This window comes from Nilaparvata lugens, chromosome 1, assembly GCF_014356525.2.
Source record: "Nilaparvata lugens isolate BPH chromosome 1, ASM1435652v1, whole genome shotgun sequence".
Classification (NCBI taxonomy): domain Eukaryota; kingdom Metazoa; phylum Arthropoda; class Insecta; order Hemiptera; family Delphacidae; genus Nilaparvata; species Nilaparvata lugens.
Genome location: NC_052504.1, coordinates 53231493 through 53257717, shown reverse-complemented (window position 1 = coordinate 53257717; position 26225 = coordinate 53231493). Strand labels below are relative to the sequence as shown.

The 26225-nt window shown below is 35.4% G+C and overlaps 1 protein-coding gene and 1 long non-coding RNA gene across 2 annotated transcripts in view; both read right to left on the bottom strand.

The window, feature by feature from the left end:
- Positions 1 to 17201, bottom strand: part of LOC111049351 (protein charybde) — a 56466-nt gene extending 39265 nt beyond the window's left edge. The window contains exons 1-3 of the mRNA XM_039436507.1: positions 16934 to 17201; positions 9307 to 9416; positions 2612 to 2729 (exon numbers count right to left, since the gene is read on the bottom strand). The gene's annotated coding sequence lies outside the window, so the exon portion shown is untranslated. The remainder of the gene's footprint in view (positions 1 to 2611; positions 2730 to 9306; positions 9417 to 16933) is intronic.
- Positions 17202 to 20270: 3069 nt separating this feature from the next.
- LOC120353308 lies at positions 20271 to 24638 on the bottom strand. The gene is made up of 3 exons (XR_005572289.1): positions 24486 to 24638; positions 22983 to 23060; positions 20271 to 20707 (listed from the first exon to the last, which is right to left on the bottom strand). It is a non-coding gene; the product is annotated as an uncharacterized LOC120353308 (long non-coding RNA).
- Positions 24639 to 26225: the final 1587 nt, after the last annotated feature.

Sequence of the window (26225 nt, the reverse complement as noted above, 5' to 3'; positions counted from 1 at the left end):
GTACGGATATACGCGCCTCCAACACGCCCGCACTCGCTCCACGTGCGCACCGCAATCGCTCCGATCATGAACGTTACGGGAGATGTTAGCTCTTCTCGCGTTCCACTCTTGCTCCCCGGTCAATCATCAATCGATCAGCTCGAGTGACGTTCGATTGTGGAGCAGAGCGAAAGTCTGTACGCACCTTAATGTGTGCCTCTCAACCCATCTCGTCTCACTTAGTAGGCTACAGCTCATTGTCCTCTGAGTTCATTTTTTGAACCAAGATTACTCTTTGCAGAGGCCCTAGAAATTGAATAGGTTCTTTCATCAAACCAATGGCAATTCTAACACTTTCAACACGAGTTGATTTTGAGGGACAGGTTGAGGGCATTATTGTTACATGGGGGGCATCTTATTGAATTTTTTGCTTATTTTTGAATTTATGCCCTGCACCAGCAATCTCAGATACCATGACACTGCAGCCAACTGCGCCAATTCCTACACAGTCTTCCAAGTCGAGAGTTCTTCAGCTGGTTCAGTACTATTACTCCCAGGTTTTTCCTTGTTAGTTTTTGTTCTTTATTCAGTTCACCCTCTTCTTCAGTGTCTTCGAAGTTCTGAATTGCTTTGTATGTATCAGTGGAGCTTATAAAGTATTCTCTAACATTCTCTTCATCGATGTATCGTGATATTAAGCATTGTAAAATATGGGTGGCACCGGTTGTCTCACCCAACATTATACTGTATAATACATTTATATCCAGGCGTTGTATTATTTTAGCAGTTACCTCTTTACCAATACATTCAATTATAATATTTGGAGTTTTCTTGTTTATATAAGTTGCTCGTGACCCAACATTTTTCAAATGATTAGCAAGGGTCTTGTATCCTGCTACAACTCTGAAACGTAGATTTTCTTTGAAATTTCCTAGATTACAACCATCCTCTGCAGTTTCAGGAGACAACTCCACATTGCCTTCATCTCAGTTTTCACTCACAGAGACATATTGTCTCTCAACAAGTGAAATTGTTTCCAATATAGGTTTTAATCTCTCTGTTTTTTTTATTTGATTCAACCTTTGTCATACAAACTTTCTATTTAAATGTTAGTTATTTTCTTAATGATGTATGCTCAATCATTCAATGGTTCATTTCATGTACCATTTATTTTCATTTTTTATAATTTCTTTTTATTGGTGTTATGTGACTTTGACGTTGTTGTGACATTTTTCAATTGTTTTAACAATTGAATCTAATTTGAATAGTGAGTAAATTTAAATGATCTTTAGCCAGCTATTGATCATACAGGCATTGAACATTCATGGCGGTGCCACACCGAGCTCTCAACTGCGGTACCTAAGTTCTAGAAATCCCTTGCCGTGTTGTCAAGTAGGACCAGGCCACACAGAGTTCGTTGCCTTGGCAGTAGCAGTAGACCAGTACCTCTTGTTGAGTGATTTCCGTTGACCACCATAGCGGTACTACTTCAGAGATTGCGAAGCCGGTATGGCCTGCTTCTATTTGATCACACGGCCAGAGATTTCTAGAACTAGCGCATGCTTAGAACTGCATTTCCTACACTATGAGTCATTAAGGGCCGTTTGCACAGTCTCAATCTTAAACTCGATTTAATCAGCTGGTGGCTTAAACTCAAAATGAAACACACTATAACAAACTAGACTTGATACGGATTTAATCCAGTTTAAAATGAAATTTAGTTTAAACTGTCACTGTGCAAACGACCCTAAATCTTCTGTCTCGCGACGTACAGCCACTTCTGTTGTGAATTCGATTCATCTATCATCTCACCATCATTCTAATAAAAAATCATTCATGTAATTTTTACAAAATGGATGTTTTAAATTAATTAGTAATTGGTTGAATTATTAATTAATAAATATTTATATTGAAATATTTAAATATTATTGAATATAAATTATTACAAATAATATTTTTTCTATTTATAAATTGAAAGGTTCATAAATTATTAATAAATTAAAATTTATTGAAATTTTCAAATTAATTCAATTTATTTGATTGTTGATTGAAATAAATTATTGATTATGAATTCAATTGATTATTTTTTAAATAAATTGAGGTTGTTATTAATAACAAAATTACAGACAAACATTTGATGGATTTCAGCACATTTTACCCACAATTTTTCACTTTTCATATTCGATTGTAACTGGAAAATGTGAAATAAGTGCGCAAAGTTCCTCTGCTGCACTCAAAACACATTCTGCACGAGCCGTAGGCTCATGGGTAAACATTTCATGCAGCAAACTATTACTTTGCGCACTAGTTGCAGAAATAACTATTCCAACAATTTTTTCATTATGGAAAGATATTTGTTAAAGGAAGAATATTATTTTTCTCACACTCACAATCACTGATAAATGATATAGCTTCTAAAATAGCATGTGACACCGACTACTAGGGGCTCCCCCTCCCACAATGTTTTCATGGTGTTACAAGGCAATAAAACGAATGTGCAGAACGTATTTACATAATTTCATCTAGCATATTCAATAAGCATAAAAACTAAAAGATATTTTTCTTAGACCTATTATTTTGATACACTAAAATTTTATATGAGAATTCATTTATTATTCAGTGATGCTCTCACCTTCAAGCTCAGTAATGGTGGAAAATCCAAAGCGTTCACTGAAGCAGCATCAACTCTTACAGGATAGAATCTGCCATAAGCATGAATATCATGACTATTTAGGTCACCGCGGTCCATTCTGAAAACAGAAGAGTTATACATCACACTGTGTTGAATTGTATATTTATATAAAGTTGTACTCATATTGCCTCATACAGTATTTGGAAATTCCTTCACACAAGAGACTTGTAACCGTTTTTAATATTTTTAAATGATGGCCTGTGTAGAAGAATCTTCAGAGAGTCGAGTAATTACGATTGAATTTGGAACTAAAACAATTGAATTTCTGATGAATGTGAAGAGTATTCAATGAACTAGTGAACCTATGAGATCAGTACCATTTTTTTTTTAAATATAGTAGTTTTTTCAATTAAAAACTAGTCAATTTTTGGCGAAATGTTTGACTTAATGACGTTGAAATAAAAATTTTATCAACGATTTCTAGCTTCTGATTCATTATCTATTGAAATAGGCTTAAAATAAACTAATTTTCATAAATAAAAAATAACCCATTGTCCACGGTTAATAGCTGTTTTAATATTCGTGGTTATAATATCAAGACGCTCAAGTTTATCGTCAGTCTTTTCCACTCAAGCAAAAGGAGGATGCAAAAATGCGTCTACACGCATCCAACTTTTTGTCGGTCCGTTTTCCTTTTTTTGTTCTCACAAGTTCAGATCGTCATCAACTATGGAAGAGCTGGTACTCTTGGCCACTCTTGTTGTGTGTGTGAAAAATAGGAAGAAAGGTGGAGTTCATCGTTCACGTTGGAGAAGGGACTGGCTGTTGAAAAGACAAAAATTATCTCATGCTGTATTGCTTTGAGAATGTCCAGTTGATATATAGGTTGGCATATATCCGGTTGATAGGTAATAATTATATCATATTTTTTGCTGATTCAACAGGATAATGCTATATTAATTTTTCTTCTGATTATGCTACTTTTTAGAATTTAACAAGATAATGACAGATAATAATATTACTGCTAATTGCTAAATGGCTTTGTTTACATGACATATCTCGAGACACAGTGATTGTAAATGGATTGAAATTTTGTAGATAGTATTCTTGATATTGTTACAGGTTTATCATATGGGTTATTATGGTTTTTTATGGGTTATTGTTACGGCTATGAATAAGATTGCCTAAAGAACAATATCCTACTTCTGACACCAATGTTACGGGTTTTTACACTAATAAAACACTTTAGGTGATTTATGCTGATTAGATTTATTACTTATAACACTGATATTGTGTTATAATTAGATTTATCACTTATATTTCACACTGAATTACACAAGCTTACATTAACTAATATCAATAACTGTCACCAGGAATGATTCAATTTCAATTTCATTTATTGCCAATTAGAATATTCAAAACAAATAAACAAGTTGAACAAGTTTTATAATAAACTGTATAAGCTACTACAAAAGTCTGTTAGCACTTTATCACAAGTCTGTCTGTCACGATAAGAGAAGAAACAAGCAACAATACCACTGTAGTTTGTAAACTAACACCCGACTGCAACACGCACCATTCTATTAATAGGCTGGGCAGGAAAATCTAGAAGGTGGAGAATACAGTGTTACAGAACTCTCCAGAAGTATTGGTCATTCAATGGTTCCCCTCACCATAACTGGAACTCACTAGAACGATCCAGAAGCCCCCTCCTCCATTTTGTATACCAGAAACCCCTCGCCTCCTGCCATCCCTCTAAAGGCCCCATCCAACAATATAAGGCCCCAATATCAACAATATAGTACATCTTAATATATCATTAAAGTATATCATAAAATATCAACATCAAATTCTGAGAGTATCATGAGAATCAAGAAAATAAATAAAAAGGATTAAATGGCGTTTTAACCAATTGAGAGAAAACTTTCTTATTTTCAAGTATTTGCGAGGCATTTTATTAATTTGAGGGTGCTGAATCCGAATCTGAAATCACAATTTTTCTATCTCCATTTTTACGCGATTTAGGTTTTGGAGGATAGGCAAAATACGGACGATCGACTGGAGAAAGATTCCAGGCCGATACTTTTTAAGCTTGACGACCCATCCGTTTTACCGTCCACACACAATGACTTCCATGTTCCGACTATTGCTAAAGCAAAAAGACTTGAGCGTCTGGACCGGCCTTTACTCACAATAAAAATGTATTAGTCTAGTGAGTAGTTTAAATTATTTAGGAATGCTATGTAATAAAATTACAAGCACTAGTTTTTAGCTTTTTTTGCCCAACAGCAGATTTTTTTTCATATAAGCACTAGTGGCTACTATATCTTGGTGGCAGGCCGGTATGTTTTTAGATTCAAGATACAATATTGGGTCACCGAGCTTCGCTCTGGAGTACAAAAGCATAGAAGCATAAAAGCATTGTTTATATTCATTTATTGATACACAGAGCACAATTCTTTTAAATGATTGGGCAAGTGTCAACAGGCACAGCACAAAACTGTTTCTTCCCCAAATTTTGATGTATACACTATAAATACGGTAGTCCAAAAAGTAGGTTATGTTCCATACACTTTTGAATTTAAGTCCAATTTTCAGTCCAAACATTACTTTTAGAGTTGGAAAAAAGTGTCGCCAGCTGACAAATTTAGAATAAAACTCTTAAGTGGAGAAACGTTCAAAATAAATGCTGTCGACTCAGAAACTTATCGGAATGTTACCAGAGAGCTGATAAATGACGGATTTAACTGGCACTCCTATGAGGATAAGCAGTCGAGACCAATAAGAGTAATGATTGAAAAACTTCATCACTTTTAGTACAGACATGATACTGGAAGATTTGAAGATACGAGGATTGAAAGTTCTAGAAGTTGTAAATAAGCTAAAGTGGAAGACAAGAGAGCCATTAGATATGTTCATAGTCTCATTCAGCACGGAGGAGAATATAAAACAAGTTTTTGAACTTAAAAGTATACTTGGTTGCAAAGTGGAAGTGGAAGCACTGAAGAAGGCCAACCTGATACCGCAATGCAAACGATGCCAAGCATACGGTCACACACAAAAATACTGTATCAAGGAGCCGAGGTGTGTAAAGTGTGCAGGTAAATATCAAACAAGGGACTGTGCAAAACCCTGTGATTCTTTACCAAAATGTAGGCCTATTCATTGCGGGTAAGCACATAAAGCCAGCTATTGAGGTTGCACTGTCGCAATCGAACTGCGAAAGATTAGGAGCTCCCATAAAACAAAAAATATTTTACAGTGAAGAATATTCCACCAAAAATCACAGAACATACACAAACCCACAATCCAAACAATGAAAGTGCGGTTAAGAAATTAACTTCCGCCCAGATTGTCTCAAAAGAAAATATACCAAAATTGGGAGAGCCAAAAATGTGAAGTAGGAGACACCACTAATATTTTGCAGCTCACCTTGGCAAAATTGGATAGACAAGAACAAAATAATCACCTCACTACAGTCTAAATTTCAGAAGTTACAACAAAGTGAACTGCAGTTCAAATGATTCATTCACTAAAAATAATGGAATGGAACGCAAATACAATACAAATAAATTTTATTTCCATTAATATACAAATAAACAATCTAATCAATAAAATGTACATAATATTCAAAAATACAATAAATGAAATTTACTACAAATATAAATAAATTACTTTTTAGGGAATTAACCTACTCAACTATGGAAAACCCATGTTCTAGAGCAGGTGTAGTAGTAATACAATTAAAGTTAGAGTGGGGGAGCAAATACATTGGGTAAGTGAACTCACACAATGTTCGAAATTATGTTTTCTATATTATGTCTTCCAGTTGTTGTGATCCAGTTTTTAACGGCGCATTTACATTTTCTTGAGTTTTCTATTATCTTGATGTGTACAGGAAGTAAATTGTGGAGTTTTGGTGCTAGGTGGTTTAAGTGTCGTTGGTATGTTGCCTTCCTTGCCACGTTCGTGATAAGTAGGCTTCTATTTCTTGTGTTATGACAGTGGTTTGTTTTGAAAGCTTTCTGGGTTCTTGTGCAGTCTGCAAATAATTTCTAGGGAGTAGAGTTGTCTTGCGTCCATTACACCAAACTCATTGTATAGCTGGTCTGATGGATAACGAGGTGGCTTCTGCTTGATTATTTTAATTATTAGTTTTTGCACTTTCATAAGGGGGTCGAGGTGAACGTAGTTTGTTCCTCCCCATTCTACAATTCCATAGGTAAGCAAAGACTGAACTAAGGAATAGTAGAACATCTTCATGCATTTCTCGTCTATAATTTTTCTCAGCATTTTGAACTTGAATATTATTTTTCTCAACTTCTTGCAGAGGCAAGATGTACAGGGTGATTCTTAATTATGGTAAAATAATTTAATACGTGATAGTAGAGGTGAAAATAAGAAAAAAGTTCTTATAAACATATATCCATAAACGCTTCATTAGCGAGCTATATAGGGTGAAAGATTTCGCCCGGAATTCAGTTCCTCTGGTGAAATACAACGATGCTGAATTGTTTGGGGACTAGTTTTTGAAAAACTTATGCTGGATTCATATGGAAAAATATCTGAAAAATTTAATAAAACTAGTCTGGAAGCTGTAGTGTGAGTAGTTTTTGAGAAAAAAGTTGAAATATATGCAAAAAATCCAAGTAGAAAAACACAGACTTCCAAGTTTGATTCCCAATAACTTTCATTAATGACCAGTAAGCAAATAATTTTTTGATAAACATTATAGAGAATTTAATTCTGAAAAGAATTATGTAAGCTGTGTAAACTAAATTTCAATGAAAGTTGAATAAAATATACTGTAATCGCGCTGTGTTTTTTGTTTAATCTATTAACCAGTTATTTGTAACCATTTCACTTTGCTTTTTTGTGTTGAGTGTTAACTTGTTAAAAAAGGGCAGGTAACTTTAGACATTATTCATACTCCGAATTAGTTGACGTGCATTTAATGTATGGAATGGGACACAGTAATATAAGTGAAGCAAGACGTTTGTATCAAGAAAACTTTCCTAACCGAGTATGACCAAGTTCGAGGTTTTTTGCCACTATTCATCAACGTCTGTCTGAAACATGCTTTTTGATATCCAAAGAGCACATTTATACAGGCAGACCCCGATCCACAAGGACTGTTGAGTTGAAGGAACATGTTCTTAATGAAATTTATGAAGATCCAGAGAAGAGCACGAGAGAATTGTTAGTGCAGTTTAATGTCAATCAATCTATTATTTGGAGGATACTAAAAGAGCAACAATTACATCCATACCACCTCCAGAAAGTTCATACTCTATTGCTACGAGACTGTATTCCCCGTGCTGGTATTTGCCGATGGTTTTTAGAAAAATTTGTTAACCCAAACTTTTAAACAACCGTTTTATTTACCGACGAGGCACACTTTACAAGAACAGCTATCGTTAACGTTCACAACCAACATATTTGGGCAGCTGAGAATCCTCATGCCATCAATCCTAATCGTCCACGACATCAGTTTTCAGTAAACATTTGGGCAGGAATCATAGGAGATCATCTACTTCTGTTCGAGCCTTCTCCCAGGTTTAATGGCATAATCTACTTGAACTTTTTGAGAGAGGAGCTATTTATCTTACTTGAAGATGTACCTCTTCAGTTGCGCCAATACATTTGGTTTATGCATGATGGAGCTCCAGCACACTTCAGTGTTGCTGTTTGTGAACACGAACACCTGAATAACAGGTATCCAAATCAATGGATAGGCCAAGGTGTGCTAGTACCATGGCCAGCTAGGTCACCACACTTGAATCCTTTGGATTTTTATCTTTAGGGACACTTGAAAACATTAGTATACAATACTCCGATTGATACAATTGAAGAACTCCGATTAAGGATTTTGAATGGAATTGGAATGATAAGCAGACTCCTGGAATATTTGAACGGGTCCGACAATCTATGAGAAGACGTCTGAACATATGCATTAAGAACAACGGAGGTCACTTTGATCATCATCTTTAGTCTTTTGGTATAAGTTTAATGTCATTTAGATAATATTTCACTTTCATATAAGAATTAAACTTTTCATAACACACACACACGCACACATACAGACCAATACCCAAAATCCACTTTTTCGGACTCAGGGGACCTTGAAACGTATAGAAATTTAGAAATTGGGGTACCTTAATTTTTTCTGAAAGCAATACTTTCCTTACCTACGGTAATAGGGCAAGGAAAGTAAAATAAGAAAAGGGTAGCACCAATTCAAGCCTTCACTGAACCGTTGTAATTGGAGAAGTGACGAGTATTTGTTTGTGTTTCTCTAAAACATAAATAAAACCTGATTATAAATTTTTTATATGATTGACACATCTCTTCTATTTAGAATAACATATGCAATTTAAAGCTTGAAATTTACCAATTTCACTCATAGATGGTGCCACCATCACCCGCCTCTCCAATTTGTGTTTACTATAAATAGTAGGTTACGCACAAGTAGGATTTGGTTAGGATTGGTTTGGCGAGATTAGCTTTTCCTTTTGCATTGGAGTTTTGAGTGTTGAACAATGAACTGACATTCGTTTTAAAAGACTTTTTGGATGTGGTTGAAAAAAATTAGTAAAAAAAGTGAAAAATACCTGATGCGTCCGTTCTGGATAATTACAAAAAATGAAGTTAAGTGTCTCTAAGTAATTGTAATTTTCAATTACTTGAACGTTTACCTTCTATGTTGATATGTGTGAAGTCAGCATCTGCACTATAAGTAACATCAACTCTTCTATGATGAAACTTGGTCAGAATATCACGACTAGTTGAATCCTTGAGCTTCATTCTGAAAAAGAAAAGTTATTAAAGGTTAGACGTTTGTAATCACTTGCTTTCTGATTTACAAAAAGTAAATGCGACTAGATGTTATTGTTTTTATAAGAAAGGCTGTGCAAAAGACTGAAAAAACTTTTTTTGAATTGTATACCAAGCTATCAAAGTTTTCTCAGGACAAAATTTTTTCCGATCATTACTTTTTGAGATATGAGCGCCAAAAGTTTGATTTTTTGAGACAGATAATTTCAAATTCGGTGAGAGATAAATTCATGAAATTTTGAGGATGACTTCTTCGTGTTACTTTTGATCGAAAAAAAAATTTCGTGAAGAATGTAGGCTAAATTGTTGATTAAATTGAGTTATTGAATTTACCAAGAATGACCGAAAATAACACAACTGAAAGTTATTAAAATATTTTATAAGAAAAAAATAAAAATCTCCACTTTTTCAACCGGCTGTAATTTTTGAATGTGAAAAAAGGGAAGAATTCTCACAACCTTCACTACATTTTGAATTTTTCATGTGATGTGTTTCACAAGAATCGCAGCTTTGAATATGGAGAATAGCCATTTTTTTTAGTATAAAATTAAGAATATTCCATTTTTCTATCAAATTCTACATTATGATACTAGATTTTGGACCGCCTTGACGAGCTGAGAAGAGACGAGCTTGAAGAGATGTGTTACGAGAAAATCCAATCATTGTATCAAAGTTATGAGTGAGTGTTTGAAATTTTGATCCTTGAAGTAACCTTATAAGAGCCCCCCCCCACTAGAGAATCCTTAAATATAAGGGGTGATTCTGATAGAACAAAAATATTCGTATGATCGGGGGGAAAACAGCACAATGCTCACTAGAAAATAGTCGTCAAGAAAAATAAAAATTATATGCTTGCCAGTTGAATAGCTTTTAGATCGGTACTTCCAGGTCACTCAGCCACTGGAGAGCATCTGGACTAAGAATGAGGAGACCTGCAGCCCCAGTTGGCAACCTATATAGTGGGCACTCATCGGTAATATAGTGGAACGTTTGCATTCCACATCACTCACAATCTGCTGACTCCGGAAGATCCCTAAAGATTCCTACAAAAACCCTGGTATAACATTGTGATCCAAAGTATTGATTTGATCGGTTTGGCCTCAAACGTTATTACGATGGAAAATTTGGATTTTGGCTGTAAGACATGGTTTTCTATTTTTGATAGAACTCCTAAGTTTTCGTTTTGTGTATTAATTATGTAAAATTATCAATACATTTTGAATAATACCAGGACCAGCACGTTACCATTTAAAAGCAAAAATTTAACATCTAGCCTAACCTTTTACCTTTAAAGGGCCCTACACACCTACGGATTTGGCCTGGCTCGGCTCGGCTCGGCTCGGGCAAAATCCGTGAGTGCGTAGGCGATTTTCTTCCGAGCCGAGCCAGGCCAAATCCGTCCAGGGCTACTGGCGCGGATACAAAATAAAAACTGAGCACTTCAGTGTTATCAATGAAGAATTCTATTTCTATGAAGAATTTGGTAGAACCTATAGCAAGAAAATACTAGCATAGAGAAACAATAGCGTAAGTAGATATCCCATGGTATAGAGCGTTTATGTCAATTGTGCTTATTCTGATTCGGGAAGCTATATAGTCAATTGCCCATCAGGTAGCCCTGACACCTAGGAGATCGAGATGGCACCGGCCGACGAACTGCAGGATTCATGCTGTGGAGTGTGCAAAAATCTAGTTTTAGATTCGGAAAAGGCTCTTTTTTGTGAGGGATTTTGTGAAAATTGGCATCATATCGGCTGTTTAAAAATTTCTTACACAGAATACCGCAAGATTCAGGGTCTTAGTGATGGTTTTGTTTGGTACTGCTCAAAGTGTAAGGTTAGGGTGACCAACATCCTGAAAACACACGATCTGGAAGATCGTAACTTAAGTGTCAATAAAAAGGACATAAAAAATCACGGAAAAGTATTCGAAAATGAAACTCTTAGTGAAATTCTCGATGTTATTGGAGAGTTAAGTGCTAATCTCGCATCTTTAAGCGGTAGAGTTAGAAAACTTGAAAAGGGTAGTGACAGTAGTAGGCCTACTTCAATTCAAATTGCAGGCCAAATAGTGAAAGATGTAAATAATAAACTGACCGACCGTATTGTCGTTGAGAAGGAAGGTAGGTCGCATGCTATGACAGTTTCTTCAGATAAGAACACAATAAGTGTAAATAATGACAGCTCTGTTTTTAGTATTGAAGATAAACCTTCAAACACAGACGAAATACCAAAAGAACAAGAGACTGTTGGTCTTGCTATTAGTTGTAACTTGAACTGTGATAACCCCTGTGATAATTTATGTGTAAATGTGTGTGATAATATATGTGTTACTCAAGATAACCCAGGCAAACTTAGCCTTAGCAACTCACCAAACAAGGCTAAAAATGACGAAGCTACCTGGAAAATGGTAACAAAAAAAACAAAAAGGACTACTCAGCTTGATAATAAAGGTAATAAATTGAACTTCGCCAATGCAGTTAAAACTAACAAAAAAAGACCTATTGACAAAAATTTACTGATTGGGACATGCTCATCCAGCTTGGATGCATTACAGAGCTGTACATTGACAGGCGAAAAAAAAGCATGGTTTCACTTGGGTAAAATTAAAAAGGGAACAACAGATAAGGATGTAGACACTTTTCTAACAAATAATTTTCCTGGAATTAACTTCACAGTTGAAAAGCTAGATACTAAAAGTGAGTCATACTGCAGTTTCAAGCTTGGAGTTGAGTTTGACTATAAGGATGCAATCCTGGACAGCACAAAATGGCCGAAGTATGTGACACTCAGGCGTTTTTTATTCAAGAGGGGGCAAGGGGGAACACTGAAATAGTGACACCTTTCAAAAACAAGCAAAGAAAACCAGAGGATGTAATCATTATAGTTCTAAACATTCAGTGCCTCAGAACAAAACTCGATGTGCTTGACCTCTTTGTGGACGAAATGGAGCCCAGCATTATGTGCATCACAGAGCACTGGTTGAAAGAAGAGGAGTCAAATTTCTATGGAAATATCGGCACAATCAGCCTAGCCAGCATCTACTGCAGGAATCTTCATAAAAATGGGGGTGCTGCAATTTACTTGAATAAGAAACTGCAATATAAAATAGTAGAGGTTACTAATTATTGCAAGGAGTGCACATTGGAGCTTGCAGCGGTGGAGCTGGTGGACTATCATATCATTGTTGTGTCAGTGTACCATCCACCAAATGGAGATTTTGAAGGATTCACACTGCTTCTCGATGAATTTTTGTCCTTCATCTTGAGCAGGCAGCAAGACAGAATAATCATTGGTGGTGACTTCAATGTACACCTTGAAATTCCATCCAAGGAGAGAGATATCTTTGTCAACCTATTACGAAGTCACAATCTATTTGTTGGAAGTCTTTGTCCCACGAGGGGTGATGCTTGTCTGGACACTGTGATAACCAACTTGAACTCCTGGGAGTATACTACCAGAGTGGTTGATCCCTTCATATCCGATCATAGCGCTGTTGTTCTTCAAGCAAATTTGCATAAGACTGAACAAACTCAGGAACCGTGGAAGGCCAACTACATCAGCTACTCCATTGTGGTGAGAGAAGAAAGAATTCCCATTCTTTGCAGGAAGCTTGAGGGCATCAACTGGACGGAGGTTTTTGGACTCACAAAGCAAGAATACATGTTGGATATCCTGTTGGCTGGTTATGTTAATGTCTTCAACACAGTATTCCCAAAGACCATGAGAAAGGTTTCGAGAAACAGCAGAAGAGGAACTCAAACTGCAAATAGGCCATGGTTTGATGAAACTCTAGCCCAGGTGAAGAACCTAGTGGTACTGCTTCATCATAAGTACAAGACAGCAGCGACACCTGAAGATAAAAACTACTGGTTGAACCAGTACCAAAAACAAAAAAAAGAGTATAGGATTCAGGTTGGCATGGCAAAAAGAAACTACACGTCAGAGACTATAATGTCTGCTGATAATAACTGCAAAGCAGCCTGGGACATTATAAATACCCATCGCCCAAAGAAACCTCAAATGGAATCACCTCTCAATCCAGATGACTTTAACAATTACTTTGTTAGTGTGGCAGAAAACATTCTGCAGGAGTTGCCTGACTGTGGCTCAAATCCCATGAATAATGTAGGACAGGTGCAACAGCAGATGATGGACTGGAAGCTGGTGAGTGCAGACCGTGTGACCAAAATTGTTTCAAACCTGAAAAACTCCAGGTCTCAGGATATCTATGGACTTTCAACCTTTGTGCTAAAGGCAACAGCAAAACAAATAGCTGAACCATTGGCTGCAGCCATTAACAGCTGTTTTGTGGCAGGAAGGTTTCCAGACTGTCTCAAGACAGCAAGAACAGTGCCAATTCACAAGAAGGGGGAGACCAGTGATCCAGCAAACTTCAGGCCAATCTCCATGGTGCCTATCTTCTCAAAGGTGATCGAGACAGAGATGAAAATGCAGATGACCAACTTTTTTGAGGGGAATGGGCTGCTGTCATCATCGCAACATGGATTTAGAAACAGACGATCCACAACTAGTGCTCTCCTGGCTTTGACAGAAAACATTCAGAGAAGTTTTGAGGATGGTGAATCCCTTGCCCTCACATTGTGTGACCTTAGCAAGGCCTTCGATTGCGTACCTCACAGGATATTGGTTGGAAAGCTGGAGAAATATGGTCTGGGTGGCAAGGTCCTTAAGACAGTGATATCCTATCTGGATAATAGAAAACAGGTGGTGCAGCTGAGAGGTGCTGGCTCGAGGCTGAGAGGCGTTAAGCATGGAGTACCACAGGGCTCGGTTTTGGGCCCTCTGTTGTTCATATTACTCATGAACGACTTCTCAAGCGGTCAGGGGGCAGTGCTTTTTGCGGACGACACCACCTTGATTGCCAGAGGTGTCACTGTGGAACAGGCAAAGGAGGAGTCCGCCAGACTCTTAGAAGTAGCTAAGTTGTGGTTTCTTGCCAACAAGCTCAAATTAAATGAGGATAAAACAAACATCTTGGTTTGCTCATTGAAAAGACAGCCAGTCGTATCAGATCCAGTAAAACTATTAGGACTCTGGTTGGATGAGCGATTGAGCTGGAATCATCATGTGAATCAAGTATGCAGGAAATTGTCCAGAGTGCTGTACCTCCTTCGTAAGCTGAGATGTGTGGTGGATCAGAGAAGTCTTGTCATGGCCTATCATTCGCTGTTTCACAGCCATATCATTTATGGATTGCTCCTGTGGGGTCACGCACCAGCTGTCCACGATGTGCTGCTACTGCAAAAGAAGGCTCTGAGAATAGTGACATTTTCCGGCTTCAGGGATCACTGCAGGCCACTATTTAGGGATCTTGGGATACTCACAGTGTACAGTCAATATGTATTGTGCTCGCTTATGTATATCAAGAAGAACCTGGTGCAGTTTCAAAAAAGGTGTGATATACACAGCCACAATACACGACATGCCACTAGACTGGAGGTACCCCGGAGCCGACTGGCGGGGAATTACAATAGCTTTCCTTCGCAGGCAATAAGATTTTTTAACAGCCTTCCTAGACCAATTCAGGAAACACCGAACTCTTGGTTCTATACCACTCTGAAAAGTAAACTCCTGGAAAAGCCACTCTACTCACTACAGGAGTTTTACAGTGAACCTCTTTTTGGGAGTCAAGCACCTCCACAGCGTGAATGACCATGTAGGTTATTTTTATTGAGAATTCCGACACTGCCTATCTGGAAACCCAAGAACTGTCCCAGTCTTCAAGAAGGGTGATCGTGAGAACCTTCGTAGCTTCAGGCCAATCTCCATAACTCCTGTCTTTGGCAAGGTGATTGAGGCAGTGATAAAGCCTCAGCTGGAGGCTTTTTTCGAGGAGAATGGCCTGTTCTCCAACATGCAGTTTGGTTTCCGAGTTGGGAGATCAACAGTGGGTGCAGTCGACCATGTGGCTGAGCGGATTGATGCTGCCTTCGAGGATGGTGAGTCTCTTGCTCTTGCTCTTTGTGATCTGAGCCGAGCCTTTGACTGCGTGGACCATGGCATTCTTCTTAGAAAGCTGAGCTTTTATGGTCTTAGAGACTCTGCCCTTTCCATCTTGGGCTCTTACCTTTCTGGAAGGACTCAGCTTGTCTCCCTCAGTGGTGCTGACTCCCAGACACTTCCGGTAACTTTTGGTGTTCCTCAGGGATCGGTGCTGGGGCCTACACTGTTTCTTGTCATGATAAATGACCTCGACGACCACGGTTCCTCTCTGATGTTCGCGGATGATGCATCTCTACTGTCATCGGGTGCTGAGCTTGAGCGGGTTTTGGAGGCATCTGCGGAGCATCTTCAGTCTGCCACTTCATGGTTCCTGGCTAATCGATTCCAGCTGAATGAGGACAAGACCCAAAGGATCATCTGCAGCTTGTCACGTGAGCCGCGTGACCCTCAGAATCCAGTGAAGCTGCTGGGTTTTGTCTTGGATAGCAAACTCAGCTGGAACAATCATATACAGCAAGTAACCAGTCGACTCTCCCGCATTTGCTTTCTGCTGCTCAAGATGAGGGGCCTGGTGACTGAGAAGTACCTGATAATGATGTATCATGCGCTCTTCCATTGCCACATTACCTATGGCTTGCTTCTGTGGGGTCATTCAGCGGGGGCTGCTGATGTGCTGAGACTGCAAAAGAGGGCTATAAGAATTATAACAGGCAGCGATCATCTTGCCCACTGCAAGCCCATCTTTGCTCGCCTTGGTGTACTGACTGTCTTCAGCCATTACATCCTCCTGTGCTTGGTGTATGTCAAGAAGATACAGCATACTCTAGCTGCCCGTAGTGACATCCACCGCCACAACACCAGGCGCAGTGAGCTGTTGGATATCCCCAGGAGACGCCTCCACCGATCACAGGCCAGTTACAGGATTTCAGCCCTGAAATTTTACAACAAGCTGCCTAATAGTGTGAAGCAATTGGATGAGGCCGCCTTCAGGAGAACCGTCCGGAAGCTACTGTGTGCAAAGGCATACTACAGTGTGAACGAATTTATGAGTGATAATTTGAATTTTTATTGAGAGCATGAGCACTGGATCACTGCCATCTGAACTGTTACAGTTTTTTTTTTTCATGTGTTTGTACGTGTTTTGATTTTTTGACGCCATCGATCCCACAATTGTGGGTAATGGATGAAGCTGAAGGTATTAAGGTATTAAACAGAACATTTATGTGCTTTGATATCAATAATATTACAATACGGTAATACGTGCAGAAGATACGGAACTGTGGATACCAAAATTCAACTTCAAGTTATTCTATTATTAGCAAAGTTAAGGTAGAACCTAACTTGGACATGTATTTATCTTGTTATCATTGTAGATGTTATAAAATCTAAAGCATGTTTTATAATGCATGTTATCCCAACAAATTGTTACCAAAGACTAGTTAATAATTTAATGATTATAATATCAACTAAAATGTAGAAAGCAAATAAATAAATGAATTGTAACTATTGTATGATTACTTACATGATTTGGATATATTTTATAAATTAAAAATTGTAGTTAATAACAAAAAAGTACCGTAGAAAAGATCCCTACATTATAGCGCACTCGGGTTGCATGTTAAGCTGTAAATAATATACCATTTTACACATTTATAACATTAACCAATATCCAACAGTTTCTTTTAAAACTGTCGATTTAACGGCATAATAAATTAAAAATATCAAAGTAGTTATATCAACATAACCAACAAAAAACAATCTCAACCACCAATTGACCTAACCATAGAAGTGGAATTTGGAATATACCTGATAAGCTGAACTTGGAATGCTGACAACATGGCCAGCTTGATTTGTTTTGTAATTTCAAATTGAAGATATTTTTATTTTATAATGAAAACTTGTTTAAATCAATCATTGATGAGTCTCTTCAGATTGAAAAAAGACATTCATCAGTAGATTAACTCTTTATTCTCCTTTATTTTGAAATTTTTCAAACACTATTATCAAGTTGGCTTAACCGGCAAATTCAAATACTGTATGCTAACCATGAACTAAAGAAAACTTGATATAAGTAGGCTACCATCTATAATAATATTGAAAATAATATAGAAAAAGGATATTTGCTTATTTCAGCTTTGAATCTTAGTAGAATAACCAACATCATAAATGTGTCTTGAGGAATTCTTGATCGAATTATCATAGACTACCCGTAATGAGATTTGTGTTGGCGGTCAACAAAGAATATAATAAGCAATTTTATTGAAAACATGAAGAATAGAGGATTTTACTTTAGTAAACATATCTGATAATCTTGTTAGTAATTCGTACCGTAGGTTTATAAATTAGTATGGCTTGGCTGTATGAACAAGTTTAATGTTGCGGGTTATTTATCAACAATACAAGGGCCAGTTGAGCGTTTTTAGAGTCGGCAAAGCAGGAAGCTCTTCGATTGGTAAAAGAAATGCTTAATATTGTTCTTGTAATAAATTTGAATATGATCTGGCCCTAACGTAAAAGAATGAGAACTTTCTTGAAATAGACTGAATACCGTACAATTTTTGAAGCTTCAATTAGAAACTCTACTCAAGTTCAACAAAAAACGTTGTTTTGTCTGAGAGCTTGTTGACGATGGATACATTTATTTATTGAATGTCCAAAGGTATACTTCAAGAAGAAAAACCATCACTGTCCTTCAACTTCCCATGAATGTTGAGAGATCTAAATTTCTTATTGAAAATACACAATATACGGTATTGTATTGTAATTCATATTTGAATCCAAGATCCTGGTGACTTGTTCAAAATAATCAATCATATTTTATTCGTCAAGAAAAATAGTTAAATGATGATTCGAATAATGAATTTTCATAATAATTTATATTAATGCCTGAATATAGAAATCAAGTAATAGTAGGCCTACCATTAACTTTCATAGAAATTCTTATTTTATAAAATCTTTATTAACTTAACCAATAGACTAATTATTATTATTTGTTATTGGTTACCGTACTGAGTCATAGATATACGTAATAGCCTTTCTATTCTCCTGTGACAGCTAACCATCAATTTAATATAATAATAATATGCTAACTTATTGGAATTAATGTAATGTATCATGATGGAATTGAAGATTATATACTGTATAATAATTATAAATGAAGAAAAAATAAATTTGAGATTTTGCAAAAAATAAAATTAGAAATACAGGCCTAGGCATACCCAAAGTGACTAAAAATAATGACATTGCCTATTCTGTGGGAAATACAGTATTTTTTATAATGATTTCAAAGTATTATAGCTATTATTTGTTTCAGATTAGAATTATTATAGCAAGCCTTGTGTCACACCTGACAATTAAAACAATGCTTGTATAGCTTCTATCAAAACAGTGACACTTAATTTTCCATTACCGTACCTACCTTTTTTTTATTCCATTACAAATTTATTTTTTGGTACCTGCGCATTTGTCTCAGTAGCCCGAATGAATTGTTGACATGTTCAAACTTTTGAAGCTAATGGAATTCTACTAGCCAGCTATATACTGTTGATAGTTGTTACTATTTCGCTCGCAGCCAATGGAATAGCCAGGTGCGACATAGGGTAGTTAAAAATGAAGAGTATACTCAAGTACAACAATATAATTTTATGGATAAGGATAAATGCTGAAGCTGCTGCATTTACACCAAAGTTCTCAACAAATAGTTTTCTATATAAAGTTACTGTTCTTTTGTAAAGCAACAGAATAGAGAGCTTGATGACAAAGAATTGGTCTAAATAGCTTGGTCTAATAGGACTTGTTGACCCCGCAGTTCTGTTTAGGGTAGTAAGGGAGTAAACATATCAAAAGTCCCCCCCCCAACCCCTTGTGCTAAGGGGGTGGGAGTGGTTCAAAGGTAACATTTTTTTGGTTTCTCACATATAACTCAAAAACTATGTACCGTATCTGATGTGTTTGGTATGAGGGACTTCAAGTGGACTGTATACTAAGTTGAATGAAATGCATGTTAAATAATAAATATAATTTATAGATGGCTGATGTTGTTCATGTTGTTTGTCAATACCTTTACCCAAACTCACATAAAACTACTAAATACCTGGTAGCAAGGTAGACGCCAAGAAATTGTAATACAATGTAACAATAGCAAATGATTGCATTTATTGATATAAGTGGCACTTTACAAATGACCTTAAAAGTTTTATGACTGCATTAAGTAGGAAAAAGGACCTTTAATGAAAATCAAAAATAACAAATAGTAAATATAGTAAAGTATTTGTAAATATAGTTTTACAAATAGTAAATTTGAATAAGCAGTAAAAAGGAATTGTCAATTGATTCAAGTTGGTTACAACAATACAAAGTATTCATATAATAGTTGTGTGATGTAACAAATGATCAAGAATGATAGTGCAATGTAGCAACATTTTCAATATTGCAACTAGTGTCAACTCAGCGGTTCCAAACCTTCAACAGAGGGGATAAAGATGTGCACTTTTGCTATGTTAATCTACTAACTAGTCAAAATTAAGCTGCAACGTCAAAAATTGTGTCACAGACACCCGCTTCAAATGTCATTGCCAAATGAATAATGTTGCAGCATTGGAAATTCCATCCCCTACATTAAAGTTGCTATAACAATGAAACAGAAACTTTGAATAGTGAAATAATACACTATTTCAAAGAGAATTTAATGCTCTACAAACCTACGAAAAGCAATGATTTTTACAATGCATTGTTGGAGAGTTATAAGCCCTGAAAGAGGCTCTATGAGCTCATAATCTGCATTGATTTTTCCCATCAATTTTTAAAAAGTTATAAGAGTAGAAATAGAAAAAAATTGGAGGCGAACGTGTTTTCTTCAAAAATGTCACACATTTGAGAGCGGATATCTCGAAAACTAGAAAAGTTGTGAGATGAATATTGTAGGAAATTATATAAGCTTTACTTTTGTATGTAACAGTTATGTCCGTAAGATACATAGTTTTCGAGTTATATGCGAGAAACCAAAAAATTGTACCTTTGAACCACCCCACCCCCTTAGCACAAGGGGTAGGGGTGGGGATATTTTTACCTCCTTAATACCCAAAACGAAATTGCGGGGTCAAATAGTCTTCCAAACTTTTCTCTCTATACCCTCTTTTGAGTATTCATTGCCTGGACTATATAATAATAAAGTTATGATGTTGGATGCTTTGTTGCTATTGTTAGATGCAGAATGGAAACTGGGTAACACACACGATGGCTTTTGATGTTCACGCTTTCTATCCGTCCATCTACACTGTGTAATATGTTTTGGTGTCTGAAAGAGAAAAAAACAAACGAATTATTGATTGATCGAATGATAAAAAATGAGTTGATGAAATTTGAAAATAACATTTAAAATGTTCAAGTTGTAGCGATAGGTAGGAGTGGTAGAATAAATATGTTGTAATATACTTCTACTAACAGTTCACTAAGCATAAGACCCAATTCACACCAAAGTGGCGTAGAGGACTCTCACACCTCTAGAAATATAGAAATATGGTCCAATGGAAACAGAATGGACTTGGTGCTACATCTCTTCTGTTTGTATTGGACTATATTATAGGCGTTTTGCGCTAAGACTGATTTGCTTGAACAAAGCGAGGTACGAACATGGTGTAGTGAGTAGACGGGGAGATTTCCAGGGTAGTCAGTTCTGATTTTCAGGGTAGTAATGTAAGTCGGGAATATTCCCATTGGGAAGAAACTTATGATTGGGTAATATTTCTCTGCCCAAGAAACCATCGGAATAAATTGCATTAAAATAGTTTATATTATTTATCAATTTCAATCACATTTGACAATCATAATAAATAAATCATCCATTCAAAAAAGCAGTGTAAATAGCTCACAAATTACATCAATTTTTTATATAATTTGGCTAGACTTTACGTTGAGTGAACCAGTGATCACCTATATCGATGAATTAAGTTGGGTTAGTTAGATAGTATTAATTAAATACTATCGATTTTACTAATTCAATTAAAGCAAAGCGTCCCCTTCTTTATTCTTTATCATAATAAGTATATCATGAAAATGATAGGGAGAGGAAAAATAAGGTAACCCTGTGCTGTTCCTCTCCCAAATTTGGATAAAGTTACACATAGTCCGAAATATGTCGTCTTGTAGTTCTTCACTTCACAAAATTTTCAGCCCTAAAATATTTTCAAATTTAGATGCTTCAAAACCAAGCCTTCGTAGAAAGAATATTACACATTATTATCACAAAAAATGAAATATTCACATACTACAGTAATGAAATTTTGAAGGAGCGAACATTCTAGTATGTTCTTTATTATTTTATTTTTGGGTTAAAATTATTGTGAGCTTCTTTTCAAGTAATAGATGATTTATCATAATTAAATTTCTTGAGCAATACAAGACGAAGTAAACCCAAAATTCAACTTCTTGAGCAATTCAAGACGAAGTAAACCCAATATTTTGTTGACTAAGCTTACTTGACTGTTAGGAATATGAGTATAACAGATTTAATTTACAAGACATAACATGGAAGTATACAATAATCAAGGATGTGCACCACGCTTTTTGATTCTTTTTACTGGCAAATTATCAAAGTATTACGAATTGTATACTATCAATTTATTTAGATTTGACTAATTTCAAGAAAAAACTTTTATCATTTTTACTTTTTGATATATTGGGCGCTTTGAAAGCGCAAAAAGTTCAAATCTTGGGGCAGATCCATTACATCATAAATGATAGCAAATAAATTCATACTTTGAGGATGTATCTTTCCCAATATTTGAACGTTATGCGCTTTTAAAGCGCCTAATATCAAAACGAAAAAATGATGAAAATATTTTTTCCTTGGAAATATGATCTATTCAAGTATCTTGATAGAATTCAAATCAAAATACCTTCGAAATGGAACCAATAATAAGTTTCCAAAAGCGTGGCGCGTAGCCTTAAATTATTAGAAAATGAATGCTTATTCCTCCTCACACTAATCAAGAAGTGATAAATAATTTTTTTTTATTCTAATCATTATTATAAATAATTATTTATTCTAATCATTTCAATATAACTTTTTTATAAGATTATCAATAGCCTAAGTTTAGTTAAAAAAGGCGTTTTCTTAGTTATCATACAAAATAATCATAAACTCCCGGGCATTTATGAATTTTGGGAATCAACTCCCTGGGAATAAATGTTTCTGATCTTGAATTTCAGGGAATTTTGCATCATAAGTTGAGAGATGTTTGATTTGAAATTGAGTTCTTAGTCAATTACCAACTCAATTTAAAATCATACACCCTCTTAAACATAATCACTGACAAAACAATTAATAGGTTTAATGGTCGAGTTAGATTTAATAAGTGGTGTCCAAGATTCAATGGTCCATTAGATTTAATGAATGGCCTAGAAACTGGGCATACGAGTAATATAATCAGACAGTTTCAAATTGGCAGGCAAGTGAAACAAGTTTGAATGTTCTTGTTTGGGGATGAGACTCGTTTAATGGATTGTAGATATTTCCGAATAATAATTATTGTTCATCTCTAAGACCAATGATCAAGTAACGCATTACTCACCGTCGAATGATTTTGTGTCTTCATGAACAGGCCTCTCTACACTGACATGGGGGTAGATTACTACAGACTTCATGTTTTCTAAAAAATAAGAAAGTGTTGGATATGAATGGGAAGAGAAAAAACTAAAATTGTAAACAAGTTAAGAGTTTAAGCTAGGGACTTGCTCCATTCAGGATGGATTGATTACCTTATGCCACAAACCTCCTGCAATCATTATTTTTTTTCCTGAGGAATAAAACATGATTAGTTATTTCAAACAAGAATGAAAAGTTAATATTACATCAGATATCCTTTATAGAAGACAGTAGACAGAGAATCGAAAACTCTGTTCTTCTATCTCTTCCACCACTGTTATTATAACGGTAATAAAAGCATATATTATAATAGAGTAATTCTTGTAATATGTAGACAAGTATGAGCTGTACTTTAGTATATGGGCCGCGGAATCTAGCATTGAGACCTACATAGATCGATAGAGATCAAGACGAGATCAACCATGTATAACATTGTTGTCGATTAACTTGTTTAACGATTAAAATTGTTCGCGATATTTGGGCAAATAAAAATATTGCAACTCCATTTTTTGCTACCTAGGGAGAACTTAGGTTAGGAAAAGTTTAGCTTGGAAAAAGCTTAAGTTAGGTAAAGCTTAGATTGGGGAAAGCTTAGGTTAGGAAAAACTAGGTTTGGGAAAAGCTTAGGTTGGGAAAGCTTGATTTGATTCAATTATTTTTACAATCTTTTAAAGCTTCTGAATTGCATTGGAAGCTGAATAAAATGTGATCCTCAATATCGGTCTGCACTATGCCTATGCAAACATATTGAACTCTTCTAAAGCTAAAATACTACATTTTCTTGTATTTATTCCAAATACCTATCTTAATAATCTATAGAATTTTCTAACCTCAAATCTATTTTAATGAATTCCCTGCAAAAATCCCAATGAGATTTAGCCAATTTAGTAGTCACTAATAGTAAAAAAATAAATAAATATGAGAATTGAAGAGTATTGAGTGTGCATTTTTTTTATTTTCCCAAATATCTCAAAGAATTTTGAGTTTAAGCTATCAAGTGACTGGAAATTTTTCCTTTAGAATTTATGATTCTACTATATCCAATAGTTTAAAATACCCATTAATCATCATGAAAACAAGCAAAAAGCAAAAAATTTGCACTTTTCTGCACATATTTTGCAATATTTCAAAAACTACTGAAGTTACGAACCTGAGATTAGTTTCATTGTCAAATTTCATTCCTCGTCAAATTTTACATAATATTGCACTAGTTTAAAACATATTGTAGCCATAAAAAAATTATTAAAAATAAAAATTGATATAAAAATTTTGAACTTTCCGCCATGTTTTTTCAGCTAATCCTTGGAAATCGACAACAATGTTATACATGGTTGATCTCGTCTTGATCTCCTCTATCGATCTATGTAGGTCTCAATGCTAGATTCCTCGGCCCATATACTAAAGTGCAGCCCAAATTTGTTTGTCTTACCTGGAACCTGGTACGGTACAGTAAAGAATAACATCAATCTTCATCATTATTTTATGTTATCATACAGCTATATAGTCTAGCTCAAATCGATTTTGAAAAATAATTTTATTTTGAAACTTTGGCTTTTGTAGCTAAAATATTTATATAACTTGCAAACTGTGCCAAAGAAGATAATTTTGAATAAAATTTAGAATTTAGAAATAGGCCGACACATCTAGAAAATACCTGAGTCTATACCTAATTCATGTAGGTGAATGGGCTAGAGTCAAGAAAACTTCAATTAATCTTGCCATGCCTGATTTAATAGGTTTATACTATAGAAAAACACTACAATTTGAAATAATTGAAAAATACAAACAGCTTCAATAAACATTGGCAACTAAAATAGAACAACAGAAACAACAATTTCATGTTACTTTGGTGACATTCTTCATCTGATTCGGGGGCGCATTACTATCCCCGATTAGATAGCAATACGTCACAAAACCAAACAATATCAGACATCAAATAACAATTCAATTTCAACATAAAATTACTCAAGAAAGAAAAGCCCGTTGAACCCAAGTTTCGTCGATAGTAACCCATATAACCCATTTCATAATAATTTTGAATCCCCACTTTTGATTGACATTCTCGAATGAACCTTTGTTTCACTACACTGCACTTTCGTTGGTCTGTACGTTGCTTTATCGTCGGGGATACAGTACCTTGTTTTTGGCGGTGAGCTTTTACCGGTTGAATTTGGCTTGACGGCGACGTCCTCTTACGTCCCTAGACCTGTCGTCTGAATGGGTGTCTTGAAGCGGTGTTACATAAAGTTGCGGAACCAAAGGGGTGGTAGTACAAGAAGTTGGTTAGGGGACACACATGAACCGCTGTAAATAAATGTATTACAGCATTAATTTCTAACTCTTCCTACAATTCATCAAAAGCTAAAACAGGAGTTATCTATTGATTACAATTAATTAAATTCTCTCATACTATTTGAATCCTCATTTTATATAGATTTTTATCTTTAAACTACTGATTCTTTTTATCAGAATTAAGGGATCTTTCTTCACAAATAATTCAAATTGAAATGATGCTAACTTATATGATATTTTTTGTTTGGTTTGCGAAATCGAATGTAATTTTTCATATAGTAGCTCGGCTAGTATTGTTGGAAACTTGTGCGCCAGCCAACATTTATTTTATTTATTATTTATGAACTATAGGACGCAATCCAAGTGTAAATAACGGGCATTCGCCCAAAACTGCTCAGAACCTTAATTAAAAATGAACATTCTAGAGTTTATGATTTGATTTACCTACAAATACAAGTCCAAAAACTAGTATCAACTGAAATTATGAATTTATCACCTAATAAAACAAGACACTTATAACACAATAAAAGAAAAAAATATTGAAAATTTCACTTTAAGGAAGATAATGTTTGCCTTATAAGATTCATCTTGTGGATAGTTTTTACCTTTAATTAAATAAAATTAGTAGACACATAGAAAATAATTTAAATTGTATTAAAATTTGAACATTCATTAATATTAATTTCCTGGAGAAGAAAAACTTTTTTCTATCATAAAAAATTTACTAAATCATTCAAAAGCCTTAATGGCATAAGAAAACAGAGTCTGAAAAATATAAATTAAAAATGTCATAAACTCAATATGAACAATTCTTAAAAGTTTCATTCCAATTTAAAGGCTATCTTCCTGACTTTCAGCAATACTCTACGATAATATA